Below are 11,497 nucleotides of genomic sequence, written 5' to 3'. Positions count from 1 at the left end.
GACAAACTCAAAGTGCAGACGCCGTCGCAGGGTCACTGTGTACAAGTTGAACATGTTATAGTTAGTTTAGGTTGTTATAGAAGTGTCTGAAGTATAGTTAGGCTGTACAGGCAGAAGGACTCAGAGGGTTGAGGAGCTACTCCTATGGACGGATTCCCATACTGATTTAACCTAGTCTTTATTGAAAGTCCTTCTTAGACCAAGACTAGGCTTAATCTGTGTCAAAATACAAATTTTGTTTGTATGGACATTCAAAACTGGCCGAAATGGATCAGGCGCTTTGAAAGGTACAGGGTAGCATCAGGCTTAAATGTGAAAAATGAGGCATTTCAAGTTAATACACTGATCTACTCTATGGGTGATGAACCCGAGGTATATTAAATGCTTCAACATTGACCGAGGAAGAGAAACTTAACTACAGTGCCGTTAAAGACTGTTTTAAAACGCATTTTGTAGGGAGACGCAACATTATTTTTGAGAGAGCTAGGTTTAATATGCGCAAACAGGAGCAGGGTGAAACCACCGACAGTTTTATCACAGCTGTTCACAAACTAGCTCCTTGCAGAACGAAGAGAGTGAGGAAATCCATGCATTTTCATACAGAGCTAAAAAAACGGAGGGGAACACAGAACAGAGACAGACGTGGAGAAAACAATCACAGACAGCACCAGTAGCTAGTTCAAATGTTTGTCGCAAATGTGGGAAATCCCCTTTCCACAGATGGAAAGATTGCCCAGGACACTTTGCAGTATTCTGTCGATTAAAGCAAATGCATGAGGTTTCAGAGGAGGTACAGCAGGACAGCATCCTTCTGGGAGAAGTAAAGGGAAACAATACTGGCTGGCATTCAGACATTAAACTCAATGGGGAGGTTGTGTCATTTAAACTAGACTGGGGCAGCAGTGACAGCTATCCCAACTAGGCTGTATAGCTATAGCAGAGATGGCCCTTTGCTCTCTGCAAACAAAAAACTGTACGGGCCCAGTAATAACATTTTACCAGTGGTAGGGCACTTGGTGATTAAACTGGAGAGTAAAGACAAAAGTGCCACCCAGCCTGTCTTCGTCATTGACTCTCTAGCCAGACCGTTGCTGGAGCTGCCAGCAACGGAAGCATTGCAACTCATTGAGAGAGTGAGCGAACTGGAGGACCCAGGTGAGGTTTTCAAAAAGAAATTCCCAAAATTGTTTTCTGGTCTAGGAAGGATAGAAGGTGATTACAAAATCTACCTGAAAGAGGATGCTGTTCCCTATGCCCTTACCACCCCCCGCTGGGTGCCTATCCCTTTATTGGCCAGAGTAAAGGAAGAGTTTGGGAGGATGGAAGAAATTGGGGTGGTGTCTAAAATAGAGAGTCCCACAGACTGGTGTGCAGGGATGGTGGTGGTCCCAAAAGCCAATGGGGAAATAAGGATCTGTGTGGACATGACTAAATTGAATGAGGCACTCTGCAGAGAGAGACACATCTTACCATCAGTTGAGCAGTCACTGGCTCAGTTGGATGGCTCACAAGTCTTCACAAAGCTTGATGCCGCTCAGGTTTCTGGCAGATACCGCTGTCATCAGAGAGTAGGGCACTCACAACGTTTATAACATCATTTGGCCGTTACTGTTTTAATGTTTTGCCATTTGGAATCGCTTCCGGTCCTGAGCATTTCCAAAGACGCATGTCCCAGCTGTTGGAGGGGCTGAGTGGCGCCATAGTCCACATGGACGATGTGCTCGTGTGCGGAAGGGACAGAGCAGAACATGATGTAAGGCTCACAGCAGTTCTGACCCGACTCCAGGAGACTGGCCTGACACTCAATGAAAAATGCACTTTTGCACAATCAGAGGTCTTGTTCTTGGGACACAAAATCAGTGCAGCTGGAATAGAGCCGGACCCAGAGAAGATCAGCGCCATCACAGATATGCCCAGACCCCAGAATGTGGCTGAAGTCAGGACCTTCTTAGGCATGGCCACATATGTGGGTAAGTTCCTCCCACAGTTCTCAGATACAACCAAACCTCTGAGAGACTTACTAGCCAAAGAGAATGACTGGTCATGGGGTCACATGCAACAGGTAGTGTTTGACAAAATCAAAGGAGATCTGGCCTCACAGAGAGTGCTGGCCCAGTACCGACCCCACGCTAAGACAAAAGTATCAGCAGATGCATCATCCTTTGGGCTAGGGGCGGTCCTCACGCAGATGCAGGACAACATGGAGTGGTGTCCAATAGCATGCATCTCCCGAAGCTTATCCGACACAGAGCAAAGATATACTCAAGTGGAGAAGGAGGCGTTGGCTATCACATGGGCATGTGAAAGGCTCAGCCAATACCTTATTGGCCTGCAGTTTACAGCAGAGACTGACCACAAACCACTGTTGGCTCTGTTAGGGACAAAAGCACTGGACCACTTGCCTCCCAGAGTTCTGCGCTTCCGCCTCAGATTACTGAGGTTCAGCTACAAGATGGTGTATGTGCCAGGCAAGGCACTGATCACAGCAGATGCACTCTCCAGGGCCCCAATTAAACGTCCATTATCAGAGGAGGAGCAATGTCTAGAGGGTGAGGTACAGGTGTCCATTAATGCAATAAGGGACAGTCTACCTGCATCTCAGACCAAACTGCAGCAGATTGCAGAGGAGCAACAACAAGACCACATCTGCCAACAGATAGTGCAGCAGTGCAAAAAGGGATGGCCCAGGCAGGAGGAACTGCCTCAGCTGCTGAAGCCCTATTGGGTGCACCAAAGTGACTTCCACTGTAATGGAGACCTTCTCATGAAAGGACAACGGATAGTTATCCCAGAGACTCTACAACCAGAAATGCTAGACAGAGTGCATGATGAACACATGGGGATAACCAAATGCAGACTGAGGGCTCAACAGTCAGTGTGGTGGCTTGGTCTGAGTACTCAGATTGCCAAACTAGTGGCCCAGTGTGAGGTCTGTACAAAATGTCAACCTTGTCATCCGGAGCCAATGATGGCAACGGAGCTGCCAAAACGGCCAAGGCAAAAGGTAGGGGCGGATATGTTCTATTGTAAAAATGACACTTATCTGCTAGTGGTAGATTACTACTCAAGATACATTGAAATAGCCACATCACCATAACCACATCAGCTGGTGTTATCAATGGATTAAAGTCCATTTTTTCCAGGCAAGGGGTTGCTGAGGTCCTGGTTACAGATAACGCTCCCCAGTTCTCCGAGAGTTCCTTTTCTGCTTTTGCCGCAGAATTTGACTTCATACATGTGACCAGTAGCCCCTACCATGCACAGAGTAATGGTGAGGCAGAGAGAGCTGTGAAAACAGTCAAGGGACTGCTGAAAAAGAACAAGGATCCATACAGGGCTCTGTTAGCTTACAGAGTTACACCGCTGCATCATGGGCCGTTGCCTGCCGAGCTCCTGATGGGCAGGAGGCTGCGTTTCCCATTGCCTGTCTCGCCGGCTCAGTTTAAACCCCGATGGCCTAACAGAAAGGCCTTCGCTGAGAGGGACAAACGTCTGAAACAAACGCAAACTGGAGATTTTAATCGGAGACACTGTGCTAAGGAGAGGCCAGAGCTGACCGAAGGTCAACGCTTGTGGATTACAAGCTCAAAGACACCAGCAATAGTGCTGAGGAAAGCGGATGCCCCACACTCCTATGTGGTGGACACAGGCTCAGAAGAGGTACGGAGGAACAAAACACACCTCAGAGCTCTTCCAGATCTACCAGCCACACAGACCGAGGCCACAGAAAATGCACAAAAAGAGGGTGAAGGAGAGAGAATGCTCACAGAGCCACAAGCGCGCCCAAAATGGATGTGAAGCCACCAGAGTGGCTGAAAGACTATGTTACGTGAAGAGAAAACATACTGCTGGGGAACATACCCAGCAAAAAGAGACTGTACCTAAGTTAATGTTCATACTGTGGGATTTAATGCTTTCATACTGTTTCGGGGTGGGAAGTAGCATGTTAGAGAATAATACTGGTTTCCAAATTGCATTTCAGTTATGCTTCAGTGGTTATGCATGTTGAGTTCTTGTTCATGGGTGAGGGGAAGATGTAGTAGGATGTCCCTTGGGGGTATCCGTACCTATGTAGGACATGCGAGGGTTAGGTTAATAAACAGGCTGGAGCTAGAACCTCGTTGTCGCGCGTCTTTATTTTAGATCATACTACACCAGGTACCACTGATAATAATATAATACAACTATAACATATAGTAGCGCAGGGATTCCACCTAACTCAGTACATACAGTACATGTAGTCCATCTGCCAGGTAAGAAACAGAATTTCAGAGTTGGAGTGTAGGATTAGTTACAGGGATAAAACTATATAGACAGCAACAGCTTGCATCTAGTTTCCGTAGTGTAGTGGTTATCACGTTCGCCTAACACGCGAAAGGTCCCCGGTTCGAGACCGGGCGGAAACAGTTTTTTGGCACAGTACCTGTTTTCATACACAGTATTGCAGGAGAGCAAGTTATGGCATGCAATTATGAAATGGAACCCTTTATCCACAGCTATAATTTTTTTGGTCTAAATAATGCTCTCAGAAGTAGGTTTTGAATTATATTATTTATTTCTATACAGACATGAATAAATATATAATTTTGGCAAATGTATTTCATAAAAATAATTTACAATTTTTAAAAAAGTATTTAATTATTTGATACATTTATTTCAAATGTTATTTTATCCCCTTCAGGTTGTAATGGAGTCGGAGATTAAGTTTGTTCGTTTTTGTAATTTCAAGATTGCTCTCACACCATATTAGTTTTAGATTATAGGAAAGATCAACTGCTCTCTCTCCTCTGTCTCAATGCGTACTGTGTGGCTTTGTGGCTGGCCTCTGTGTGTGTGATGTGTAAAAGAGAAAGGCTGGTGGACAGTGAGACTGCCTTCCAGCGATTCAGAGATATATTAGACAGAGGGTGCACTCCCTTCGACAAGCTTATGGAATACTAGCGCTTAGCGTTTTACTGAAATGCAGTTTTTTAAATGTTTTATTATACAAAATATACAAAAATAAATAAATATATATTTACTTCGGTTCAGTTATTTGAATTGCATTTCGTTCATTTTTTTTCTGTTTGATCGATTTGCAGTTTCTGTAGAGATAAATCAGGGAGTTGTAGTTTCCAACAGGCCAATGTACAACATGGTTTTGCGCAGAAAACGTGGTAATTAACTACAATGACAATAATCCATTGCGTGCCCGCTTAATCTTGTACAGTCTGCAGGGCAGACAAACAGCGACCAAGAGAGATTTCGAAAGCAGTTACTTTGCGAGCCTGAAAATACATGATTTAAGTGATTGTAAATTCAATAAAGTATGAATTGTTTACATTGAAGATCTACAAAAATAGTCATTTTGGCAGACAACGTAGGCAGCAGCTTTATAGAGATGAGATTACTTAAAATGAAATAATAAAGTCATCAAATAAAACAAAGATTTTATTAAAGTAATGTGAATAACTGATGGTTAATAAGTGATAACCAGTCAATACCATTAAAGGACTTTTATTAGTTGTTTTATTCGTGTTGTTACAGCATTCAACCCATATAATGCATAGTGAATTGAATATCAAAAACCGTGATTATTTTTTCATCATCTAACTGAAACCGAACCGACCACAAAAAGCATTAATCGCTCAGTACTATGGAATACCAATGGCAAAGCATAAGCGGTTCATGGGCGTTATGTGTCAGGTCCAAATACTGTATGCTCAATACATAACGATTGGATTGTATGGTCCTAGTTGGATTAATATTCACAAATTATATGGTCCTTCGAGACAATTATATATTTTTTAAGATTTACAGTATTAAAACTAGGGATGTGACTTTTTTTCTTTTCGTTTATCATTATCGTTAAACGATAAGAAAAATACATACAATTCCATGTGATTTCACAATGCATCTGCTGCTGCCAGCAACGGTTTGGGTGTCAAGGTGCTTCATTTCAGATGGTTAAGCATGGCACCTGTACTACCATTACTGTACCTCAATTCCACCTCGCAAAGTTTACATTTCCTTCTCCTTTACCTCAAAGTATTGCCATACAGGACTTCGCTGCTGTCGCTTGCCTTTCTCTGCTATTTTTACAACAGTTAACGACGATGACGTAGTGGTAGCGAGTCGACTCCAAAATAATTCATTCCTCGACCCTCTGTGTCAACTCCCATTTCTGAGTGTCAAGATGAGATTCCAATAGGAATCGACTCCTAAGAGTCGACTAGGAATCGACTCCTCAACTAGCCTACCTGGTTAAATAAAGGTGGAATAAATAAAATTAAAATAAAATGGGGGTTAATTTCTTGAACAGAATTCAAAAAAGTTTCCTCCCCGTCGGGGAATTGAACCCCGGTCTCCCGCGTGACAGGCGGGGATACTGACCACTATACTAACGAGGACTTGGTAATTCATAAGAAGTTACATAATTTGTTTCCTTTCCATAGAGCTAAAAGTGATGGCCATGACGTCCTCCTTTTTTAAACTTTTACTGTTGAAAAGTATAAATAGAGTAGAGTACATACACACACTAAAAAGGTAAAATATATATATGTTGAGCAAAATAGTGCTTATTTAGACAACTGAAAACTTCAAGGAGTAGGGCATTCAAGGAGTGAGTCTGATGGGAATAATGAATAGATACAACTTTCTCCATGCTCTCAGCTTGAAACAAAACATGCCATTTGAGAGGTTATTCAAATTAGCCTACATCATTGCAGTTTTACAACCTATAGACAATAATTGTTCACTCACTTGATAACAATAATACATTCCTCATTGCAATGTGTTGTTGTAGCCCAGTTATAATAATTGTCTTGTCTAAAAATGTAGGCCTAGGCCTAATCAACAGTGCCTATCAACTCCCAAGATTAGGCTGGCAATACTATAGTGCCTATAAGAACATCCAATAGTCAAAGGTATATGAAATACAAATGGTATAGAGAGAAATAGTGCTATAATTCCTATAATAACTACAAGCTAAAACTTCTTACCTGGGAATATTGAAGAGACTCATTTTCTGAGCAAGGAACTTAAACGTTAGCTTTTTTTACATGGCAAATATTGCACTTTTACTTTCTTCGTCAACACTTTGTTTTTGCATTATTTAAACCAAATTGAACATGTTTCATTATTTATTTGAGACTAAATTGATTTTATTGATATATTAAGTGAAAATAAACGTTCATTCAGTATTGTTGTAATTGTCATTATTACAAATATATATAAAAATCGTCCGATGCATCTGCTTTTTTTGGTCCTCCAATAATCGGTATAGGCATTGAAAAATCATAGTCGGTCGACCTCTATCAGGGACCCAAATAAAATGTTATTGATCACAATTAATTCTGCATCTGTAAAAAATTGTGAGGGTTTTAAGTGACAAGCCAAATTGCTTTCAGCCTCCTGAAGTTGAAGAGGCGTTGTTGCACCTTTCTCACCACACTGTCTGTATGGGTGGACCATTTCAGTTTGTTTGATGTGTACGCCGAGGAACTTAAAACTTTCCACCTTCTCCACTGCTGTCCCGTCGATGTGGATAGGGGGGTGCTACCTCTGCTGTTTCCCGAAGTCCACGATCATCTCCTTTGTGTTGTTGATGTTGAGTGAGAGGTTGTTTTCCTGACACCACACTCTTGAGTGCCCTCACCTCCCCATAGGCTGTCTCGTCGTTGTTGGGAATCAAGCCTGCTACTGTTGTGTTGTCTGCAAACTTAATGATCGTGTTGGAGGCGTGCATGGCCACGCAGTTATGGGTGAACAGGGAGTACACAGGAGGGGGCTGAGTACGCACCCTTGTGGGGACCCAGTGTTGAGGATCAGCGAAGTGGAGATGTTGTTTCCTACCTTCCCCACCTGGGGGCAGCCCTTCAGGAAGTCCAGGACTCAAGCTTAATGATGAGCTTGGAGGGTATCAATCAATCAAATGTATTTATAAAGCCCTTCTTACATCAGCTGATGTCACAAAGTGCTATACAGAAACCCAGCCTAAAACCCCAAACAGCAAGCAATGCAGGTGTAGAAGCACGGTGGCTAGGAAAAACTCCATAGAAAGGATGAAACCTAGAGAAGAACCAGGCTCTGAAAGGTGGCCAGTCTTCTTCTGCCTGTGCCGGGTGGAGATTATAACAGAGCATGGCCAAGATGTTCAAATGTTCATAGATGACCAGCAGCGTCAAATAATAATAATCACAGTGGTTGTAGAGGGTGCAACAGGTCAGCACCTCAGGAGTAAATGTCAGTTGGCTTTTCTAATCTCACCAGAACAAGCTAGCCAGAAGTATAAGGGGGGAAAAAATCTTGCTCTCCCCGTCGGGGAATTGAACCCCGGTCTCCCGCGTGACAGGCGGGGATACTGACCACTATACTAACGAGGACTGGTTCATTTGTGAAGTTTTACCTTTAAAGAAATATATATTTTGGCCATGAGTATGCTTTGTGGCCAAAGCTTATGTTTGAGAAAAAAAATACTTAAGTCCACCTCAAACTTGTATCTCAGACAGACCGTTTAAAAAAATGCTTGCTGTTTCCTCAATGTTTTTTTACAGAATATAAACCATTTTCCCTTTCGATACACCACCGAGTCTCTGTGGCGCAATCGGCTAGCGCGTTAGACTGTTAATCTAAAGGTTGGTGGTTCGAGCCCACCCAGGGACGGATTGTTTTGATTTTTAGCAAATGCTACAGCATTAGTGACTCATATCATTTTAGCACCATTTTAGATTTATAACAGTTGTTTTGAAGTAAAGAAATTATCCTCCGATTTAAAAAAAATGTGTACACTACTATTTAAGTGGTACCTAGTTAGTGAATTAGTACATCAAAATACCATGTTTTTTCCCCCTTCCAAAACAATATTTGAAACTCACACTGCACTGCACAGATTTACACTGTGAGAGACAGGCAAGAGAGCACAACACAGCGTCAAACAAAAGACAACATTCAAGAAAGCCGGAGAAAAGTTGTATTTCCTGGGGAGGGGAGGATTGCTAGCAGTTTCTCCATGTGCAACAGGCTACAGCCCTCTGATACTCAGTACAACCACATTTAGTTTACTCTTTAAGAAAAATGAAAATTGGGTGGGCTACTGGCTGCATCAAGGAAAACTAAACTTGCCTAATTTACTGTTGAAAATTGTGATATTTTTTGCAATATATTTACAAAGAATTTTACAACAGTGTGAGAACATTCCGACAATCTCAGGAGAGGTTCATTCTGATTTGAGTTACAATTTCTGAGGATCAGCTCCTGACATCAAAACAAGTGTTATATGAATCCACTGCTAAAATCAAAATGACCGTCCCTGGGTGGGCTCGAACCACCAACCTTTAGATTAACAGTCTAACGCGCTAGCCGATTGCGCCACAGAGACAAGGTTGCTTACCGTGTCAGAGTTAAAGCATTATGTGTCTGAAGTAGCACATGCGTGTCACGTGCTTAAGGTTTCAGGTTTAAAATGGAGGGGCTGGAAAGGGTACAAACAGCCCGGCTAGCTCAGTCGGTAGAGCATGAGACTCTTAATCTCAGGGTCGTGGGTTCGAGCCCCACGTTGGGCGCTAACTTTTGAATAGGAAGTGATTTTATAACCTCCAGTAAACCTTAAAATGTTCACACTTTAATAAACTGAAAATATACTATTTATTAATTTGGTAATACTATTACATATACTATTATATTTATATATAATTATATTTTATTAGTAGAGTTTCTCTAACTTCAAAACGTCCAAAATAATTTAAACGAAACAATTTTAATTTGATGTTTTATTCCAAATTAAATCAATCAAATCAAATACTGAACACTGAGATTAGTGCAACAATCAGGAATGGTTTGGTGATGGGTAGTAGGGGCAGAGATACTTTTGAGGAGATGGGAAACTCCATTGGAATCAAATTAAGGCCCATTGTGTACGCTGCCCCCACGTCGTCAGTGGGCCGTGCCGTGCATTCTGGGTGTACACATACGTCGTCAATGGACCGTGCCGTGCATTCTGGGTGATTTTGGGACAAGGAGCATTCTCCTTCAAGGAGTGAATGGGAGTAAATTGGGTGCCAGGGCAGTCTCCTAAAGTTGATTCAGCTGCATAATCGTGGCACCACCAGTACAGAGCTTACTCAGGAATGGCAGCAGGCAGGTGCACGCACAGTGAGGCAAAGACTTTTGGAGGCTGGCCTGGTGTCAAGAAGGGCAGCAAAGAAGCCACTTCTCTCAAGGACAAACATCAGGGACAGATATTGATATTCTGCAAAAGGTACAGGGATTGGACTGCTGACACAGACAGCATGTAGGATGCTACATTTTTCACCAGTTGCAATTGTAAGGCCTAATTTTAAAAAATACGCCTCATAACTGGCTGAGGTAGGCTAAATAATTTTATATAGGTCTAGGCTCTGAAGAAATAGACTCCAATTAAGCCCTCTTGTTTGTAAAGTCAAATTAAAATGAAGATTATTGTTGAAATGAATTGCCTGACAGGTGTAGGTTTTCTCCATCTGTTGGTGTGCAACACTTGCATTTTCAAGTCTGAGACTAAATAAAACCGATTATATTGATAAGTCACCTTGTCCGAGAGAGATTTACATGGTTATCAAAACGACACGTTAGGGTAAGCCTACGCAAAACACAGCCCTTATTTGCAGTGTTTCTAAAATCCACAATGGATCAAGTGAATGGTTGAAAAACCATTGGAGCCATTTCCGTGTTTGACCGCTAGGTTTTACGGGGGTATTATGAGGTGTCTGTCCACTGTGGGGCTCAGTTACAAATACTATAACATTGACAATATTTGATTAGTTTCAAGTTAGTAGCCTCTAACTTCAAAACATCTCAAATAACGGAGTACAATTAAACCAACTAAAATAAGAAAAGGAATTTAATGTTTTGTTTAAAGTTAAATTTAAAAAATACTGAACACTTGTGTGAGTGCTACAATCAGGAAGGGTTTGGGGAGGGGTAGTAGGTTGAAGGGGAGGGGCTTGTCCTGTACACACAGCCCGGCTAGCTCAGTCGGTAGAGCATGAGACTCTTAATCTCAGGGTCGTGGGTTCGAGCCCCACGTTGGGCGCTTCCTTTTGAATAGGAAGGGATTTCACAGCCTCCCTGGTAGTAATTGGAAATCCTTAAACAATGGAATTTAATCCCTATTATATTTTTCAGTATATAATCAATCTTTAATAAGGAGAATTTCTTAAAGTACATATTATATCATATTATATCATGATTAAAAATACTAACACAAATATTTTTGTAGTATTTATGTTTTATTTGTAGTATTTCTCCAACTTCAAAAACTACTAAAATAATAGTGTCAAATTTAACCAACTATAAAAAATAAAATATTAAAATGTATTTAAAAAAAATTGTGAATACAGATGAGTAGTACAATCTTGTCTTTACGTCTACGAGCACAGTGAGTTTTAGAGGTGCAAAAAGAATGTGCGCCCAACGTGGGGCTCGAACCCACGACCCTGAGATTAAGAGTCTCATGCTCTACCGACTGAGCTAGCCGGGC

General features: G+C 41.8%; 8 non-coding genes across 8 annotated transcripts; 4 read left to right on the top strand and 4 right to left on the bottom strand.

Annotated features, from left to right (window-relative positions):
* The first annotated feature begins 4,333 nt into the window (after positions 1 to 4,333).
* On the top strand, positions 4,334 to 4,406 carry trnav-aac. The gene has a single exon. It is a non-coding gene; the product is annotated as a tRNA-Val (tRNA).
* A 1,911-nt stretch (positions 4,407 to 6,317) lies between these two features.
* On the bottom strand, positions 6,318 to 6,389 carry trnad-guc. Its single transcript has one exon. It is a non-coding gene; the product is annotated as a tRNA-Asp (tRNA).
* A 1,902-nt stretch (positions 6,390 to 8,291) lies between these two features.
* Positions 8,292 to 8,363, bottom strand: trnad-guc. The gene has a single exon. It is a non-coding gene; the product is annotated as a tRNA-Asp (tRNA).
* Positions 8,364 to 8,569: 206 nt separating this feature from the next.
* trnan-guu lies at positions 8,570 to 8,643 on the top strand. The gene has a single exon. It is a non-coding gene; the product is annotated as a tRNA-Asn (tRNA).
* A 641-nt stretch (positions 8,644 to 9,284) lies between these two features.
* On the bottom strand, positions 9,285 to 9,358 carry trnan-guu. Its single transcript has one exon. It is a non-coding gene; the product is annotated as a tRNA-Asn (tRNA).
* A 111-nt stretch (positions 9,359 to 9,469) lies between these two features.
* Positions 9,470 to 9,542, top strand: trnak-cuu. The gene has a single exon. It is a non-coding gene; the product is annotated as a tRNA-Lys (tRNA).
* A 1,435-nt stretch (positions 9,543 to 10,977) lies between these two features.
* Positions 10,978 to 11,050, top strand: trnak-cuu. Its single transcript has one exon. It is a non-coding gene; the product is annotated as a tRNA-Lys (tRNA).
* Positions 11,051 to 11,424: 374 nt separating this feature from the next.
* trnak-cuu lies at positions 11,425 to 11,497 on the bottom strand. Its single transcript has one exon. It is a non-coding gene; the product is annotated as a tRNA-Lys (tRNA).

The sequence above is a fragment of the Oncorhynchus tshawytscha genome, linkage group LG09 (assembly GCF_018296145.1).
Source record: "Oncorhynchus tshawytscha isolate Ot180627B linkage group LG09, Otsh_v2.0, whole genome shotgun sequence".
Classification (NCBI taxonomy): domain Eukaryota; kingdom Metazoa; phylum Chordata; class Actinopteri; order Salmoniformes; family Salmonidae; genus Oncorhynchus; species Oncorhynchus tshawytscha.
Note: the sequence above shows the minus strand (reverse complement) of the source record. Positions and strands in the feature narration are given on the sequence as shown.